At 31.9% G+C, this 11222-nt stretch overlaps 1 protein-coding gene and 1 long non-coding RNA gene across 11 annotated transcripts in view; one reads left to right on the top strand and one right to left on the bottom strand.

Moving 5' to 3' along the window:
* LOC127707369 (uncharacterized) overlaps nt 1–11222 on the bottom strand; it is a 122944-nt gene that overhangs the window by 41249 nt on the left and 70473 nt on the right. The gene's annotated exons all lie outside the window — the stretch shown is intronic.
* LOC127706971 (uncharacterized) overlaps nt 1–11222 on the top strand; it is a 123922-nt gene that overhangs the window by 61100 nt on the left and 51600 nt on the right. The window lies entirely within an intron of this gene.

The raw sequence follows: 11222 nt of genomic DNA, 5'->3' as shown, positions 1-11222 counted from the left end.
TCTGTCCCAACTCGAAATAAAGCTTATTTATAAAAGGTATAGGGAGAGGGTTGAGATCTCACAAAGCATGTTTAAACCCGCCGCATTTTTGCGCCTGTCCCAAGGCAAGAGCCTCTGGCCTTTGTTAGTCTTGTATGTTTTTTTGGTTTTTTTTCATTTATATGTTTTGGACTTTAGTATGACGTACATTTTCACTGAAATAGTACACATTTTTATTTAGGGGCCAGCCGAGGCCGGCCTCCGGGTGCGGGATTTTCTCGCTGTGTTGAAGACCCATTGGTGGCCTTCGGCTGTTTTTTGCTCTTTGGTCGGGTTGTTGTCTCTTTGACATATTCCCCATTTCCATTCTCAATTTTATTGTATTGTATCGTACAAATAAGCTGAAACCGTCAGTCAACTCTTCATAAGAAATATTTGCCTTTTATATATTTATGCTTTGAGGTTTCTTTCGCCTTATTGTTTTCCGCTGGTTTTTGGTAAGAAATCAAATCAATCAATCAATTATCAATTAGTCATTCACCTTCATGAAATAGAGATCAATTTGGGCTTTTTACATCTATTCTATAAATTGTAACTGAATTGTGAACACGGAGTCTATTATGTGTACACTCAACAAGAAAGGATGTATCTGCATGCAATAATGTATTTTTTTTTCCAATTTAATCAGAAATTGAAATAGAATAAACGACGCTAATGGGTATCGCTGCTTGTCTCAGGACGCGTTTTAGTGCGTTTCGTGTTGTATTAAAGGGTCCGATAATCTTGATGCGTATCATAACCAAACTGGTTGGATAAATCCTATATATGCTTGTTTCCTGCAACCCTTTGGGTGGTGATGGAGGTTTCGCCTCATCAAGCTTAGTGTGGAGTTCGCTTTTTCACGATTTTTGTAATGTGAACGCTCAATTTCAGATCGTCTAGGTAAGGACTTAGTTGTACATGTTACAGGATGTGACTAGCTAATTTATAGATATCGGATGTAATATTGATGACGCTCATCAGATTTTTTTCGCATTAAATCTCATACCCTATTATATGACCAATCTCATACCCTATTATGTGACGAATCTCATACCCTATTATGTGACGAATCTCATACCCAATTATGTGACCAATCTCATACCCTATAATGTGACCAATCTCATACCCTATTATGTGACCAATCTCATACCTTATTATGTGACCAATCTCATACCCTATTACGTAACAATCCTACCCTACTATATGACAATCATACCCTATTATGTGACCAATCTCATACCCTATTATGTGACCAATCTCATACCCTATAATGTGACCAATCTCATACCCTATTATGTGACCAATCTCATACCCAATTATATGACCAATCTCATACCCTATTATGTGACCAATCTCATACCCTATTATGTGACCAATCTCATACCTTATTATGTGACCAATCTCATACCCTATTATGTGACCAATCTCATATCCTATTATTTAACCAATCTCATACCCTATTATGTGACCAATCTCATACCCTATTATATGACCAATCTCATACCCTATTATGTGACAATCTCATACCCTATTATGTGACAATCTCATACCCTATTAAGTGACCAATCTCATACCTTACTATGTGACCAATCTCATACCCTATTATGTGACCAATCTCATACCCTATTATTTGACCAATCTCATACCCTATTACATGACCAATCTCATACCCTATTACGTAACCAATCTCATACCCTATTATGTGACCAATCTCATACCTTATTATGTGACCAATCTCATACCCTATTACGTAACAATCCTACCCTACTATATGACAATCATACCCTATTATGTGACCAATCTCATACCCTATTATGTGACCAATCTCATACCCTATAATGTGACCAATCTCATACCCTATTATGTGACCAATCTCATACCCAATTATATGACCAATCTCATACCCTATTATGTGACCAATCTCATACCCTATTATGTGACCAATCTCATACCTTATTATGTGACCAATCTCATACCCTATTATGTGACCAATCTCATATCCTATTATTTAACCAATCTCATACCCTATTATGTGACCAATCTCATACCCTATTATATGACCAATCTCATACCCTATTATGTGACAATCTCATACCCTATTATGTGACAATCTCATACCCTATTAAGTGACCAATCTCATACCTTACTATGTGACCAATCTCATACCCTATTATGTGACCAATCTCATACCCTATTATTTGACCAATCTCATACCCTATTACATGACCAATCTCATACCCTATTACGTAACCAATCTCATACCCTATTATGTGACCAATCTCATACCCTATTATGTGACAATCTCATATCCTATTGCATGACCGTAATGGTAATGCACCAGTCGACAGGATAAGAATGTAGGACAGAAAGTCACAAGACAAAAAGTCACAGCAAAAAGTCACAGACAAAAGGTCACAGGACAAAAAGTCACAATTTCATTTTTGAGATTTTTTTTTTCTTTTTGCTTCAAATGCATGGTTAGAATTTAATAAATTTTCATTTTTCAAGGCTAATGAACAATTTCCTAAAGTGTGAAATGAATTTATGTAATAAAAAGAAAATATTTCAAGTTATTTCTCTTATATATTTAAACAATTGTCAACAAATTATTTGTGACTTTTTGTCCTGTGACGTTTTTTCCTATCAAATTTGTGACTTTTTGTCCTGTGACTTTCTGTCCATTTCCCCAGGATAAGCATGCAATAGCATCCACAAATATTGCAGTTGCACTAGTAGCCATTCTATGAGTTTATTAAATTTTTGAACTGGCCAAATGATGTTTGTAATCAAAAGTGGTCTGGCAACTCGTTCCATAATTTAGCAGCAGCATATCAAAATGATTTAAGCCCATACCTTGTTGTTTGTACTGAAGGAATTTCTGTAATGTTCTGGTACTTGTTGCTTTTATTGTATAAATCACCTGGGACCAATCAATATGAACCCAGCTAAAAGTGCCCAGGAAGACATGTCACCCTACCAGAACATATTATTCTGATTCCAGGCCGACCAGTCTTTGTTCTTACTCCAAATATGGAGAAGCAGCAAATACAATTTCTTTAAATCTTTGGTTTAATCCGGTTGGGAATCAAACCCAATGACTTTCCGTACTTGAGAAGATACCAAGAGACCAAAGGGGTGGGTTGCTGTCTGTCATACTTGATTAAGCATAAATCAGGCCATTGGTTTTCTCGTTTGAATTGTTTCATATTTTTCATGTCGGGGGCTTTTAATAGCTTTCTATTCGGTAAGAGTTTTGTTCATTGTTGAAAGTCATACAATTACCAATAGTTGCTTAAATCCATGTCATTTGGTTTCTAGTAGATAGTTGTCACATCTCCTTATTTTTATAAGTCAGAATATGCATGAGGTCAGGACCATTTGACATTTGTCAGATGGACAAACATGTATAATCTTCATATGTATAGTAAGTATTGTTGACTGTAACAGTGTTTTACTGTTGATCCCAGTCTCTATGAAGCACACAGCAGATTCAAGACAGTGCAAGAGTATCAATATGTACAAAGGAATACAAAGGAACATAACTCTTGTCAAAATATAAAGATCAGATATGTGGGATATAATATGAATGACTATACACGAGAGTCTGGATGGGGTTTACAGAATAGAGAATAATGGATTAATACTACAAAACAGGGCCAAAAAATAATGAATAAAAAAAATAAGCCACAAACTGTAGAAAAGAGAATAATAAGGTCTAAAATATATAGAAGAGAGAATAATGGGCAAACATTTAAAGAAAGGAGAAAAATCACCTAAAAATTAAAGAATACAGAAATGAAGGACACATACAGGATGGTTTGAATGGGGTCCTTCATTTCTTTATTCTGTAATATTTTAGACCATTTTTCTCTGCTCCTTATATTTTAGCACCTCATTATTCTATATTCTTTTGTCCATTATCTTCTATTCTGTAAACTCCATCCAGACCATTGTACATCATTGTCAAACAAAAGAGATACTGGACAAATTGCATTATTGTATACATTGACATTCAACTTTCTTGCAAAAGGTCAGTATCAGATCAACAAAACCAGCACATTGTAGCTAAACATATTTGGACACCAGACCATGAATTGATTGATGACGTACCTATCTAATTAATTCCTTAAGAATACAATTCAGAACAATTGCTGTAGTCAGAAATGTATCAGTTTAATTGAGGTCTGGAGCTGGCATGTCATTAACTGCTAGTAGTCTTTTGTTCATTTATGTATCATTGTCATTTTGCTTAGTTTCTTTGTTACCTATTCTGACATCGGACTCGGACTTCTTTTAAACTGAGTTTTACTGTGCGTATTGCTATGTGTTTCTTTATTCTACATTGGCTAGAGGTATAGGGGAGGGTTGAGATCTCACAAAACATGTTTAATCCTGCCACATTTTTGCCTCTGGCCTTTGTTAGTCTTGTATGTTTTTTAATTTTAGTTCATTTATATGTTTTGGAGTTTAATGTGACATCCATTTTTACTGAACTAGTACACAATTTTATTTAGGGGCCAGCTGAGGACCACCTCCGGGTGCGGAATTTTTTCTCTGTGTTGAAGACTGATTGGTGGCCTTCAGCTGTTGTCTGCTCTTTGGTCAGGTTGTATCTTTGACATATTCCCCATTTCCATTCTCAATTTTATATAAACAACATGTTTATACCAAGTCATGACTAGGCAGTCATTCACCAAATGATTCAATGATCATGTGAAAATACTGGAAAAGAAAGGAGTTAGGGTTTTTTAAAAGTCATGACACAAAATCTATAAAATAGCTATTTTATTGCTGTTCTGTATCTCAATTTTACAGTAAGATTCTCAACATGAAGAAAAAAGCTCACAACTCAGTGCAAGCGTTAGATTATTTCAAGACAGCATCTACTGATTGAAGTCAATCAACAATTGCTCCAATTATGATCTTTTTGGAATGAATTTAGATTTTTTCCAATGGTGGCTATTTAATGTTTCAGTATATACCTTTGAGTTTGGTACATTTGTACATTCCTTATCCAAATTATTATTTTTGATGGAAAATAGAAATCTAGTCTGAATCATTTGAATACATTTATTGTATTATAAAACAAGCATATAATAAAACATAATAAAGATTTGATCATAAACAATGATATAAAGAGAGCACAAAAGAACACATTAAATGTGCAATAAGGATATAAACAACCTTATAATATCTGTTTTTAGCACTAACACTATTCCATATAATTATTTGCATTATCAGTTCGTTCACTATATTTTATTTCTCCTTTAGCATTAAAAATTTCTTACAAATAAGGTAGTGGTAATAATTACATATAAAAACCTCAATCATAAGTATGGCACATAAAGAAAGCCATAAAGATATAAAAATGGAGAACTAAACTCAGCTTTTAAAAGCCCTTTTTGAATTAATTATAACCCAAAAAGTGCTTAAGAAAGTCTTACTTATAATGAGAAATGCTTTCTAAATCATGTAAAAATCTATATAAATAAATATGGTGAGTCCCAGCCTTTTCAAAATTTCTTTGACTCTATTCTAAGCAACTTACAATGACAATGTTCATTTCTGAATCCACAGTAAATTAAATATTTCAACAAAGTTACTTCTATTCCAACTTCTTATTGGAAACTAGAAATATTATATATCTAAAACCTTTACTTTGAAAAAGACAAAACTGGGCTTAAATTAGTATGCAAACAATTTTTAGGAATACTTTTCTACTCTGTTGTACTGTCTCATACAATCAAAAAGCTTGTGAGTATTGAAAAGGGGGAAGGGGTTACTTTAATTTGTAGAATATTAAAAATGCAAGAATCATATTCAAGCAATATTGTAAATGAGTTATTTCCCTTTGACCATAATACTGTTAGTAGGACAGATTTAGTCAGTTACCACAACTTGTGCAACTTTTAATAATATGGTTTTCTCAATAATACATACACACACACACACACAATTGTATAGCTTGGATAACTAAGCATACATCATTAATCAATTGCATGACATGGGCATGAATATGATCTAAATTAAAGAAAATACACATCACTGCACTATTTTTTGTGTACTCACAATACTCGGGAAGAAATAGATTGAAATATAGCTAACCAGCCAGTGGCTACGGGGATTTGATTGTTCTTTGTGCCATCTTTACCCAAAAAACAAAATGTTTCAAATTTGTTTAAATATTTAAAAAAAAAGACATTTCACAATAAGAAAACAGATTTTTTTGGGGGGGAAATTGTAAGTCTCAATATATCATTGATATATATTGCCTGACATAGGCATTGATAGTATCTTTGAGTATAAATCTGACTGCACTATGTTCTGTGTATTCACAAAAAAATATAGAAAAGTGTCTGAAATACAGCTAACCAGCTAGTGGCTATGGGGTTTCAATTACTATGGGCAATCTTTATCCTAAATCAAAATGTTTCAAATGCAATAGATATCAATAAAAAGGACTTTTCAACATAAGTACAGAATAAATTGAGAAGAAAATATATAAATTCGCTACAAATTAATTACAATTTAAACCTTCCTAGTAATCAGGATAAAATAATCAAATAGCATAGCATTAAAAATTCATAAATATAAAGAAAAAAGTTTTACTTGGGGGAAAATAGTTTTCCCCATTTTAACATATTCTTATCGCTGTTCTAACCATTCAATACAAAAAAGAACAAAATGTTGTTGATTGTAACAATGGCAATGGTTACATTTCAGTTGAATTTCAATTAGAATATTTGTACATTCATACTTAACATTTTGTTATACAGCTTTAATATCTAGTAACATCATAACCCTTCAACACATGTGTAAACACATGTGTATCACATACATTTACATATAAGTTATGTTTTACAGATCAAAATTAATACTTTGAACTAATCTACCAGATAATCATAAGTACCTTTTTTTTTTAAATCATCAGCAGTAAATTGGTAGGAAATTGTTTATAAGCCTAACATTTTTTCTTTAAATAGTTTTTGTTGGATTTTTGTCCTTTTTTTTATTCTCTTTTCATTTTTAAATAAAATTTAATTTGAACTTTTTTCAAAGTTTTGGACCTCTTCAAAAAATGAAAGAGAGTAAGGATCTTTTTTGTAACCTTTAACCATAACCATCTATTTAGAAAGATAAATACAAACCATGCAATTTCATGTTCATTATAAACACACACTAATAAATGAAACTGTGTAAAAAAATATCACAAAAGACAGCCTTGATTGATCTTGAAAAGATGTGAAATGTAGCCACCTTTCATTCTTATTTTGTTTGTTTTAAAAGTGTTTCGCAAAACTGGATAATTTCTGATCTTTCATGGACCACAATGGCAATGTAATTGTGTATTTTTTTAATAGAAAATTTAAATTTCTTCAGTACTTTGTCACATAGTTGTAAGACAGATTTCTGTTTCAGGATTTTTCTCAGTTATAATAAAAAATCATTTAAAATTTAATATGTAGGAATACATTTTACTACTATTGAAGCAATATTAACCTATATCCAAAACTCTTTAAAATGATTACAATGGTAATGGGAGGTAACTCCTTAAATCGGCAATACATTCATAGTAGCCAGTTTCCTCAATGCTCTTTAACCTTTAAGTGCAACAGCAGAACCAAAATATGAAAATGATAGGCACAAATCTATTATTGATTTCACCCTTTTTTTCTTTAACCTTGTTCTACCTCTTGAAAGTGACTGTAAAGGCAGTGGAGTATTTCACTGTAAGCATATACATTTTTGTACTTTCCCAAGAAGCTAATTTAAACTTATTTACCAATTTTTCAATGAAATTCATGAATATAAAACTGCTAATATATTTTACACTAAAGCAATAAATGGGAAATCAATAGTATTTACCATACACAATGAAACACATAAAAACAGTTCAGTTGAAAGTTATACTGCTTAAACGGGCTGATTACTCTCTAATTAGGAACATATGAGGGCTGATCCAAAAGTTCTTAGACAAGTTACATAAAATTTACATTTTTACTTATTAATACTTAGGGATCACAAAACATTATTTTATTTGAATTGCCATTCAAAATTTACTGTATATATGATATCAAGTTCACTTTCAAAATAGTATCAAATGTCACATTCATGAAACAAACTGCTGAAAAAAATTAAACTTAGGAAATCAATTCCAATACCATAGTCTAGCCAATTCCAGAAAAACTTTTCATAAGCCTGAATTTGACTCTTAAGCTGACGATAAAAGTTATTCCCCTTCTAAGGAAGTAGTACTGGTTTCCTGTAGTGAATTGCAATAGTGAGAAGCAGATATTCCATGTAAATTTTCATGTAAAACTTGGTTTACTGGTAAATAAATATAAAGAAAATGTATGTGTATATTGTTATAAAACAAATTTTACATTTACTTTTCATTGTTGTACTTTATTGCTCCATTCAGAACTATTTGGCCAAAAGGATAATATATCATATCAACTTAATTTAAAGTCAAATTAAGGCTTTCAGAGATGACTTTCTAGATAGGTGTAGTATATGCGGAATTAATGAATGTCTGTATCTTAATATAAGAAGAGACACTTTATCAACTGTAATGTTTCTGTGATTATCAATATCAGAGACAACTGGAATAAATCATTCATTGGTTGCTATTTTGCAATATGAAGATGTGAAACATTTCCTCTCTGCATGTCCTGTATATGGTAATTCTTCATGAGATCAAATATGCATGATGTTTAAAAGTTCAACTTCAAACATTAAAGTGGAATTTGGTGGTATAGTATGAAATGTTAAGAAAAATTAAAACTTGAATATTTGCATAGTCTCATACATGACATTTGTTGATTAAAACATTTACAATTTAAATCAAATTGTTATCTTCTATTTTACTATCTACTTCTCAAGATTATTTTTAATTTTGCATCTATTAACTATGGACATTGTAATATGTTTCCCTGCATCACTTATAACATTGGCATAGAAAATCTGTCCAGAGATAATGTGGCTAATATCAGGGATGAATTCATTAACTTCAGACGATGCGTTCAGCTTGAGTTTATTTAGTACACATATTGTATGTAAAAGCAGTTTTTGTTTTTATTTAGCTGGGTTTGTTTTTGTCTAATTTATAACAGATACATTTGAACTGTGTATTTCTGGTTTACTTTTTAACTGTGTGTTTTTTTACTAAGACATATACGGTAGAAGGTTGTTAGTGCTTACAAAACTAGTTTATCTTTACATCCTGTTCTTGTTTGTTTTCCTCTTTGTGTTAGAAAATAAGAATCATTGTCGAATTCATTCCTGATTAGTCTGAACAGTGAGTAACTTAAGGGTTTACCAAAGGAAAAGATCTTACATTTATTTTTATCTGAAATTTTGACACAAAGCCAATGTTGATATGTAATCTTCAAATATGAAAAGAAAAGTGGACTTTCATAACTTACTTTTCCAGATATTTCAGTTTGGTTTTTTTTGCAAATTTCAACTAAAAACACAAACTTTCTATAGACTTTTGAAAAAATGATTTAACTTTCAAACAGAAAGAGATATTTTGCTTTTTTGCAAACTGTTTCTTAGTTATTAGGCTTTTAAGTAAAATTCCAAAAACTGAAGGTTAGGTGCGATAAACTTTTGTGATAGCATACAATTTTTGGTAATAGAAAGCCGTACACAATTTTAATGCCCATACAATTACATACGGAAAAAATCTTAAGAGTCGATACTTTTTTACCACTTTGATGTATCATTCTTGAAGCCGCATACAATCAATTGCAAAAGAAAACAAGAGGCTCTCAAGAGCCTGAATCGCTCACATGTATTTCAGAGAAGATTTTTAAATGTTAGCAAACTTGATGAACAAATTGTTTAAAATTGTCTTTAAAGGGCAATAACTCCTTAAGGGGTCAATTGGCAATTTTGGTCATATTAACTTTTTTGTAGATCTTACTTTGCTGAACATTATTGCTGCTTACAGTTTACATATATATATAGTAATATTAAAAATGATAACAAAAAACTGCAAAATTTTGTTAAAACTACCAATTCGGTGGCAGCAACCCAACAATGGGTTGTTCGATTCGTCTGAAAATTTCAGGGCCGATAGATCTTGGCCAATTAAACAATTTTACCCTCATGTCACATTTGCTCTAAAAGATTTAGTTTTTGAGATATATGCCAAAAACTGCATTTGACCCTTATGTTCTATTTTTAGCCATGGCGGCCATGTTTGTCGATGGATACAAACTTCGGATACAATTTATAAACAAGATACCCTAAGGAACATCTATTTAAAGTTTGAAGGTAATTGGCCTAGTAGTTTCAGAGGAGAAGATTTTTAAATGTTAGCGAACTTGATGAACAAATTGTGTAAAATTGTCTTTAAAGGGCAATAACTCCTTAAGGGGTCAATTGACAATTATTGTCATATTAACTTTTTTGTAGATCTTACTTTGCTGAACATTATTGCTGCTTACAGTTTATATATATCTATAATAATATTCAAAATAATAACAAAAAACTGCAAAATTTGTTAAAACTACCAATTCGGTGGCAGCAACCCAACAATGGGTTGTTCGATTCGTCTGAAAATTTCAGAGCTGATAGATGTTGACCAATTGAACAATTTTTCGCCAGGTCAGATTTGCTCTAAAAGCTTTAGTTTTTGAGATATAAGCCAAAAACTGCATTTGACCCCTATGTTCTATTTTTAGCCATGGCGGCCATTTTTGTCGATGGATCAAAACTTCGGAAACAATTTATAAACTAGATACCATAAGGAACATTTAATTAAAGTTTGAAGGTATTTGGTCCAGTAGTTTTTAGAGGAGAAGATTTTTGAAATAGTTTACGACGACAGAGGACAACAGACGACAGACGCCAAGTGATGGCATAAGCTCACATGGGGCCCTTTGGGCCCCGGTGAGCTAAAAATGGAGTTCATATGCTAATTGTTTAGCTAAAATCAGAAAACCTATCTATTTATATGCTTGAGAGTTGAGGCCCAATTTCCCTTTATTGCGCTAAATTATATTACACTGTATTCTTAGTGCAGCATTGTTCTGCACCTATACCTGCCATACTTCAAAATAGTATAAGAATTACTGTCATAAATTGGAACTTGTAAAAGGCATTTATAATATTGAAGATAAAAAGATCACAGTCTTCATATGCATGTGTCTCTAAGTTTATGCACCACACAGTAGATTTTGCTAAGTTAAATA

The sequence above is a fragment of the Mytilus californianus genome, unplaced genomic scaffold (genome assembly GCF_021869535.1).
Source record: "Mytilus californianus isolate M0D057914Y unplaced genomic scaffold, xbMytCali1.0.p SCAF_1, whole genome shotgun sequence".
Lineage (NCBI taxonomy): Eukaryota > Metazoa > Mollusca > Bivalvia > Mytilida > Mytilidae > Mytilus > Mytilus californianus.
Note: the sequence above shows the minus strand (reverse complement) of the source record. Positions and strands in the feature narration are given on the sequence as shown.